This window comes from Coregonus clupeaformis, unplaced genomic scaffold, assembly GCF_020615455.1.
Source record: "Coregonus clupeaformis isolate EN_2021a unplaced genomic scaffold, ASM2061545v1 scaf0747, whole genome shotgun sequence".
NCBI lineage: Eukaryota > Metazoa > Chordata > Actinopteri > Salmoniformes > Salmonidae > Coregonus > Coregonus clupeaformis.
The window spans coordinates 61,905-71,392 of record NW_025534202.1 but is presented as its reverse complement, the minus strand read 5'-3'; the positions used below and the strand labels follow the sequence as shown (position 1 = coordinate 71,392).

General features: G+C 40.4%; 1 long non-coding RNA gene across 2 annotated transcripts; it reads right to left on the bottom strand.

The window, feature by feature from the left end:
• Nucleotides 1–5,646: 5,646 nt before the first annotated feature.
• LOC123485591 lies at nucleotides 5,647–9,023 on the bottom strand. Of its 2 annotated transcripts, none has more exons than XR_006659073.1 (3): nucleotides 8,988–9,023; nucleotides 8,088–8,257; nucleotides 5,647–5,754 (listed from the first exon to the last, which is right to left on the bottom strand). It is a non-coding gene; the product is annotated as an uncharacterized LOC123485591 (long non-coding RNA). The 2 variants fall into 2 exon arrangements; XR_006659072.1 differs by having other exon boundaries at nucleotides 8,100–8,257.
• Nucleotides 9,024–9,488: the final 465 nt, after the last annotated feature.

Sequence of the window (9,488 nt, the reverse complement as noted above, 5' to 3'; positions counted from 1 at the left end):
TTTTCCTCTGTGGCTGAAGACACCTTCACCTGCAGGTCTGAATGATTCTAATGAAGTATTAGAATTAGATATTATATATTACCTGTGACAGTCAGAGTTGTTCCAGGAAGCTGTAACACCATTCTGAATACTGTGTTTTAAATCTGAACTTGTACTCAGCTGAATCGCTCTCTCTCAGGTCTGTGATTCTCAGGGTGCAGTCTTTCTCTTTAGTCCCAGGGTACTCAGCACGACCTGCATACTCTGGCACTGAGCCCAGGATTTTAGGCACCTCATTACATTTCTCTTGGATATACCAGTTTGGTTCTGAGACTTGGATGTTGATATGTGCAGGGCAGATCCACTGTTGAGCCCTTCATAGCACAGATACTCTGATGGGTGTAAGTCACGTTGAAACAGTTCTGACTCAGAACACCTAAAACATTAGTAGGCCCATTCATTTATTCAATTAGTTTCTTCAGTTATTATTGCACTCAACAAAAATATAAACGCAACATGCAACAATTTCTAAGATTTTACTGAGTTACAGTTCAAATAAAGAAATCAGTCAATAGAAATAAATGAATTAGGCCCTAATCTATGGATTTGACATGACTGGGAATACAGATATGCATCTGTTGGTCACAGATACAGTGGGGGAAAAAAGTATTTAGTCAGCCACCAATTGTGCAAGTTCTCCCACTTAAAAAGGTGAGAGAGGCCTGTAATTTTCATCATAGGTACACGTCAACTATGACAGACAAAATGAGAAAAGAAAATCCAGAAAATCACATTGTAGGATTTTTAATGAATTTATTTGCAAATTATGGTGGAAAATAAGTATTTGGTCAATAACAAAAGTTTCTCAATACTTTGTTATATACCCTTTGTTGGCAATGACACAGGTCAAACGTTTTCTGTAAGTCTTCACAAGGTTTTCACACACTGTTGCTGGTATTTGGCCCATTCCTCCATGCAGATCTCCTCTAGAGCAGTGATGTTTTGGGGCTGTCGCTGGGCAACACAGACTTTCAACTCCCTCCAAAGATTTTCTATGGGTTGAGTTCTGGAGACTGGCTAGGCCACTCCAGGACCTTGAAATGCTTCTTACGAAGCCACTCCTTCGTTGCTCGGGCGGTGTGTTTGGGATCATTGTCATGCTGAAAGACCCAGCCACATTTCATCTTCAATGCCCTTGCTGATGGAAGGAGGTTTTCACTCAAAATCTCACGATACATGGCCCCATTCATTCTTTCCTTTACACGGATAAGTCGTCCTGGTCCCTTTGCAGAAAAACACCCCCAAAGCATGATGTTTCCACGCCCATGTTTCACAGTAGGTATGGTGTTCTTTGGATGCAACTCAGCATTCTTTGTCCTCCAAACATGACGAGTTGAGTTTTTACCAAAAAGTTCTATTTTGGTTTCATCTGACCATATGACATTCTCCCAATCCTCTTCTGGATCATCCAAATGCACTCTAGCAAACTTCAGACGGGCCTGGACATGTACTGGTTTAAGCAGGGGGACACGTCTGGCGCTGCAGGATTTGAGTCCCTGGCGGCGTAGTGTGTTACTGATGGTAGGCTTTGTTACTTTGGTCCCAGCTCTCTGCAGGTCATTCACTAGGTCCCCCCCGTGTGGTTCTGGGATTTTTGCTCACTGTTCTTGTGATCATTTTGACCCCACGGGGGTGAGATCTTGCGTGGAGCCCAAGATCGAGGGAGATTATCAGTGGTCTTGTATGTCTTCCATTTCCTAATAATTGCTCCCACAGTTGATTTCTTCAAACCAAGCTGCTTACCTATTGCAGATTCAGTCTTCCCAGCCTGGTGCAGGTCTACAATGTTGTTTCTGGTGTCCTTTGACAGCTCTTTGGTCTTGGCCATAGTGGAGTTTGGAGTGTGACTGTTTGAGGTTGTGGACAGGTGTCTTTTATACTGATAACAAGTTCAAACAGGTGCCATTAATACAGGTAACGAGTGGAGGACAAAGGAGCCTCTTAAAGAAGAAGTTACAGGTCTGTGAGAGCCAGAAATCTTGCTTGTTTGTAGGTGACCAAATACTTATTTTCCACCATAATTTGCAAATAAATTCATTAAAAATCCTACAATGTGATTTTCTGGAATTTTTTTTCTTAATTTGTCTGTCATAGTTGATGTGTACCTATGAAGAAAATTACAGGCCTCTCTCATCTTTTTAAGTGGGAGAACTTGCACAATTGGTGGCTGACTAAATACTTTTTTTCCCCACTGTAACTTTTTTTTTAAAGGTAGTCAGTATCTGGTGTGACCACCATTTGCCTCATGCAGTGCGACATTTCCTTCACATAAGATATCGGATTTAATTTATTGATGTATTGAAGTCAAACTTAAATGAATAATTATTTATTATCAGCAAGCTGGAGAGGTTCCAACAAACTTAATGCACCACAGTACACATCGGTCGGGAGCTCTTTCGGGGCAGTCCCGTTAGTTCTCTTATATACTGCTTACGGGGAGTCCCATAGGGCGGTGCACAATTGGCCCAGCGTCGTCCGGGTTTGGCCGGTGTAGGCTGTCATTGTAAATAAGAATTTGTTCTTAACTGACTTGCCTAGTTAAATAAAAGAAAAAGTTTGGTAGGAGAACTTACTGGCTGTGAGAAAACAGAAGAGTGTGGGGTCTGTGGTTGACATGACCTATAAGTACTGATGAGCAGAGTTGCACTAAAACCTGGAGAAGGGATTTACAATAAATATGTGAACATCTTTTAGGACCAAACTAATTATACAAGAGGCCTATGATCCTTATAAAAAATAGATTATTATTAAAGATTTTAAAAAACAATGTGATAAGCAGATGTTGTTGAGCAAATGTATTGATAATTGAATACTGTGGTGGATATTTTAATCAATAATGAGGAGAGACAAGGTCAATCACCAATCAGGATTATTACTTTATTAAAAACGTATCAATAAAGGAGCAAGTCACAATACACACACAAAGTGAATAGAGTGAGAGCCCACTGAGTGGAGTGAGCCTCTGGGTTATATACTAGCTCAGGATAGGTGCAACCTCAGAGATGACGTACAATGGTTCCAAACACTAACCCCACACATCCTGTGCCAGACCTTGGCCCCAAAATACAAAGAACTTGTTATTTTGTTCAGTACTGAGAACTTAAAAGGACATTTGTTGTTACTTAGTCTCCACCTTGCTAAAAAGGGAACCAGGGGAAAGAACAATCTCCCCCAAGGCCCAAGGAGGGAGTGACTGACACACAGACATTGTGGAGACAAGTGATTGATTCCCATTACTCACACCATCCCTTCACATGGTTTGCAATAGGTCAAGACACATATTCACATATGGAAACAATGTCTCCTTCTGACCTTTGGCCTATTGTCTTTCTGATATTCTGCATAGCAACAGGGACATGTGATAGACAAGCCAGACTTCTCCCCTCTCTGGGCCCCAGGTGACTGAGGTCAAATAGACTGTGAGTGGCGTCTGAGGAGGATGTGAAAGCAGATACTTTCACCCCCGCCTAACCACAGGCCCATAAGAGGGAGGAAGTGCAGCCACCAACACCAACATGTAAGCATATTCTGCAAATGAGACAACCTTAATTATGTCAATATTACTTAGCTAATTCCGATTTCCACCCCACAATACATACCTAGTATTGTTGAAACATTATCCTACATTATACAATTATTTAATGGATAATAGGAGTTAATTAAATAAGATACAGCCCTGAACACCCCCACCCACCTCAACATCCCCCTCTACACACAAATGGTTCACTATGACATTTTCTATGATGACTTTTAGCCATTTAGATCAAAATGCATGACAAAAACTGGACAATGGACCTGGTCCTAGATCAGCACTCCTACTCCAACACAGTTGATACATTTGGAGCCAGAGCTGCATATTATGCTAAACAGGGTACCATGGTAATCAGACCTAGTAAACAGTTTGAGAATGGGAGATAAAAAAAATATTGTAAAGAGTAATGTATTTAAACTTTATTTAGGGATCTGGAACCGGTGCCGGAGAGGAGGGAGATAAAATAATACAGGTTTGAGCTTTCTGGTGTTTTTTCAGAGACCCTGAATGAGCAAAGCTCTAAGGTTTCTCTCCAGTGTGTATGCGCTGGTGTTTAATCAGGGCTCCTGATTGATTGAAGCTCTTCCCACACAGATCACATCTATACGGTTTCTCTCCTGTGTGTATGCGTTGGTGTCTAGTCAGGGTGGAATCTCGAGCAAAGCCCTTCCCACACTGATCACAGCTATAAGGCTTCTCTCCTGTGTGTATGCGTTGGTGTCTAGTCAGGGTGGAATCTAGAGCAAAGCTCTTCCCACACTGATCACAGCTATAAGGCTTCTCTCCTGTGTGTATGCGTTGGTGTCTAGTCAGGGTGGAATCTCGAGCAAAGCCCTTCCCACACTGATCACAGCTATAAGGCTTCTCTCCTGTGTGTATGCGTTGGTGTTCAGTCAGGGTGGAATCTTGAGCAAAGCTCTTCCCACACTGATCACAGCTATAAGGCTTCTCTCCTGTGTGTATGCGCTGGTGTCTAATCAGGTGTCCTGATTGATTGAAGCTCTTCCCACACAGATCACATCTATACGGTTTCTCTCCAGTGTGTGTGAGCTGGTGTTTAGTCAGGGTGAAATCTCGAGCAAAGCTCTTCTCACACTGATCACAGCTAAAAGGCTTCTCTCCTGTGTGTATGCGCTGGTGTCTAGTCAGGTGTCTTGATTGATTGAAGCTCTTCCCACACAGATCACATCTATACGGTTTCTCTCCAGTGTGTGTGAGCTGGTGTGTAGTCAGGGTGAAATCTCGAGCAAATCTCTTCTCACACTGATCACAGTTAAAAGGCTTCTCTCCTGTGTGTATTCGTTGGTGTGTAGCCAGTTGTCCTGAATTATTGAAGCTCTTCCCAAACTGATCACAGCTATAAGGCTTCTCTCCTGTGTGTATGCGCTGGTGTCTAGTCAGGTGTCCTGAATGATTGAAGCTCTTCCCACACTGATCACAGCTATAAGGCTTCACTCCTGTGTGTATGCGCTGGTGTCTAGTCAGGCATCCTGATTGATTGAAGGTCTTCCCACACTGATCACAGCTATAAAGCTTCTCTCCTGTGTGTATGCGATGGTGTCTAGTCATTAATCCTGAATGATTGAAGCTCTTCCCACACTGATCACAGCTATAAGGCTTCTCTCCTGTGTGTATGTGTTGGTGTTTAGTCAGGTGTACTGAATGATTGAAGCTCTTCCCACACTGATCACAGCTATAAGACTTCACTCCTGTGTGTATACGTTGGTGTTTAGTCAGGTGTACTGAATGATTGAAGCTCTTCCCACACTGATCACAGCTATAAGGCTTCTCTCCTGTGTGTATGCGTTGGTGTGCAGTCAGGGCTCCTGATTGACTGAAGATCTTCCCACAATCAAAGCAGAGGTCAGGCCTCTCCCCTGTATGAAATCAATGAGATTTTAAGGTTTTAGATGTGGCGAAACTCTTCCCACACTGAGAGCAGCTGTACGGTTTCTCTCTATTGTGAATCCGCTGGTAAATTATCAATTCCCTCTGTTTAGCAAAACTCTTCCCACAGTCAAAGCAGCAGTGGTGAGGTTTCTTCCCTATACATTTCTGCTGGTGTTTCTTGAGGTGTTCTGATCTGGAGAGACTCTTCTCTGTCTTGTCAGCATCATGATGTTGTTGAGGCTCCCCAGATGATAAGCCCCTCCCACTGAGAGAGCAACGGTTAGTGCCGTCTCCTGTGAAACAAAGATATTGAATAGCATGGACATCTGAAATCAGGCTACCTGATGGGACTTTGATAAAATTGGCAATCAAAATAAACGAAATACCACAGAGACCATGTTATTTTTGATAAGCATATTTGATTCCGATTTCGGACATATAAAGTTTGTATGTGAAAGTTATTTCCAAGATGCAGACGTTACGTTTTTCACGAACTCATGCAAAAAAAGGAAGCTTGCGCTGCTCCTGCTAGCACATGTGCAGATTAAATATTCCTCTATGAATCTAATTAAGGCGTGTACGTGTACTAATCATTCAAAAGATTGCTCAGAAAACCACATGTTTTTAACAGCGTTACTTGATTGCCACCTTAAGCCAATTAAGATATGCAGAGTAAGGTGTTTACATGACTAATGCCATACTCGGCCTACTGCCATAACTAGTTTAATTTCAAATTATGAGTGTGCATGTGTTGGATTCTAGTTTGAAATATACCTATTCATGTTACTGAACTAGAACTTATTGATTACTTTCCATGTATAAGGAATGTATATGTTGGGGTCAATGGAGGGTGGATAGGAACTAAGTGTATGGAAAGTTACTGAGTGAGACAAGGGGGAGTGCAGAAAGTTTACATTCTGTCAAAACATGTTATTGTTCATATCATGGCTCCTAAGGAGGGAGGCAAAGGGCAACAGTCTGCTTTCAGTCACTGATAAGGTAGGACAGCCGTGAATTAGGGAGGAGTGAGGAATTCGGTCCAAGGTCATGTCAGATGAAGTGAGAAGAAACAGTCCTATTTCACACACATATACTTCCACGCCCACAAAGGTTCTAGCATCAGGCAGGGGCATGAGTACACCAGTGAGAGGAACCAATTCAGTTCCTGCCTAGCAACAGAGATGTATTGGCTGTCTAGATGTGCAAGGAGTTGACTCCGCCTAGTAGGAGGGTATAAATATATGTGCATGTCTTTGTCTTTGCAGCTGTATGACCCATTGGGTGAATAAACTTGGTTTTAGCTTTTTCTAGTTTTTACTCTGTTTGTTCAGAACCTAACACATGTCAACATACTCATTGTAAAGCACTAGTTATTTTTTTGCTTTGACAGTCATTTCTGAAGATTATTATGAATGTGATTAGCAATGTATTTACGTCTGTCCCTCATTTTAAGGTAAATCCTGTTACATGAACTGAACTCATTTTAATATGGTGAAACTATTCCTTTAAAAATATGTTTTCAAAAGAAAGATTTAACATCTAATACTCAAATCCTACAGTAAAAGCAGGTGAGTTTGTTCTACTCTTTTTGTTAATTTACTGCTGTTTTGTGGTGGAAAACTGAGCAAGTCAACCCTTTTACCCATACATAGACATGCTAGAAAGATTTTACAATTAATTTTTTTTGGTGAAGATTGCATTCAATTGCCACTCCCTGTTTCACAAAACAACCTTCCATTACTCCTGTCACAAGGGGTTTTATGGTTGATTTAAATAACTATTTTGGTTATTATAGGCTAGCGTACTGGGAATGGTTAGGCTAACTATATTGCGGTTATTATACACAGTTGCTGAGAGATGTGTGTAAACCACAGGCCTATGTATCCATTCCTGCTGTTCTCAAGCCCATTGTTGCATCTCCCTCCCTGCAGTCTTAGAAACATGAAGGTTTTAACAATTTTTTTTTTTTTGTTTAGATTGCATTCAATTGCCACACCCTGTTTCACAAACCAACCTTCCATTACTCCTGTCACAAGGGGTTTTATGGCTGATTTAAAGGACTATTTTACCCATGTAATCTGGTGGTTTTGTTGTTTACAGTCAACACTGTTACTTTATTTGGCACATAGGCACTTAGTGTAGTAATATTTTTATTAAATGTCTTGAGATGGGAAAACATGTTTTTTATAAAGATGACCAGAATGTAAAAATTACGTGAAATATTTTTTGGACCAAGTTAAACTTTTTAAAAATGGGTGGAATGACCCATATATTTTCATCAATATATAATGAATCAATAAATGACCAAAGTGCATAAAGATGGCAGAATTCTGGTATCACGTCTTTGTTTTAGCACGATCCACTGAATTTTTGAAAGGAAGGTGCGCGACATTGTTCAATGTTCCAATAAATCAACTTTTTCGTTTTTTCTAATTGCCAGTGTCTTGAAGCTAAAATTGGGATCAGGTTTACTTGCTAATGACCATACCAAAAAACAGTAAAGGAGAGCAATGTACAATACAGTGAACTTAGCAAAATGAGGAATTTGTGGTAAGTACATGCGGGCCGCCATCTTTATGCACCTCCGCTTTTGTTACAGAGGCAAACTGTAGTCTAATCTACACACCATGGTTCTTACTTAATGAAATCAAATCTCCATCTTCCTTCTCTTCCTCTCTCAGTTCCACTCTGCCCCGGTGTTTTCCTGCAGTCGACCAGACCCTGCAGTAAAGCGGTACCGGGAGGCTTTTGACCTGGGGACTCTGGGAGGGTGGAGGGGAATGGGCTAGCTTTGTCCTGTTGGCCACAATAAATATTAAACACAGTTTATCATTAAACCAAACATTTGATTAATTTAGTCTACACCTCTGATTGATTTGGGTGCATTCCTCGAATATCTCATTTTTCCGAAAATGTTCAATCGTTCACTACTTCACACAAATCTAATAGCATTGGGTTGGTGGAGGCACGGGCTAGTCAAGAGTTTCCACCATATGTATTATACAAGTCATTTCCTTTCAAAACAGAGGAAGAGGCTTATTTGATCGAATATATGTTTCGTAATGATTAGGTTGTTACGAGTGTACTGATAAAAGTATCTTACTTCGGATCTGAAACCAGTAGTAACCATCAACTTCAATGACAGTTAACACAATTAAAACATTAATCTGACATTCCTGCGCCACAATAACATTGTCGCCGAGGATGGCTTGCTAGCTAGCTAGCTAGCGTGGAACCTTATTATCGGCATATTCAACAGCGTTTAAGAAATATTACCTTCAACAGTGTTACCTTGTGAAAGCCATCAATGTTATGTGACTATTGGTGTTGTAAATATGTTAGCTAACGGGTTAGCAATTAGCATGTTTGACATTTCAGTGGAAATACTTCTATTATCAGCGTTTTGATAAGCGGTTTAGCAAAAAAATACGTCCCGTATTATCCCCAGGTATTGGCCACCTTACTATTTTGTTCAATTACAAGATATATCCGTTTAATTTTGTTAAAAGAGACACCAACCACGTACCCGAATTGTTTACTAGATAGTTGACTAGTTGGCTAGCCTTCCGGTAAAAAATAATGACTTGCCTGTCAACTTTTCATTGCGTAGCCCGGTGCGCCCTCCTGTGGACTCTTAAAAAATTGTTCACCAACATCATTCAGCTGTTGTAACCAAATAATGTCTCATAATTTGTTTTACAGATTCGTCTTATGTTTTGAGAAAGTAGATAACAGTTGAATACTAAAATATGAGTATTAATAATTTACATCAAATAAAACTTTTATTTCAGTTATGTGCATTGACAAACAATGAAAACACTGTTGGAGTTTGTGTTGCAGAGGTGCACTTGGAAAGTAAAGGAAGAAATACACAAGATGGGTTCAATAAATATATATATTATATTTTAGACATTTATTTTTTGTACAAATAAATAATTTAATATGAACACAAACAAAACAAAAAATTAAATCTCGACCTCCATCCCAATATTGTCACAAATATCACAATAAAAATACAGCTACACGC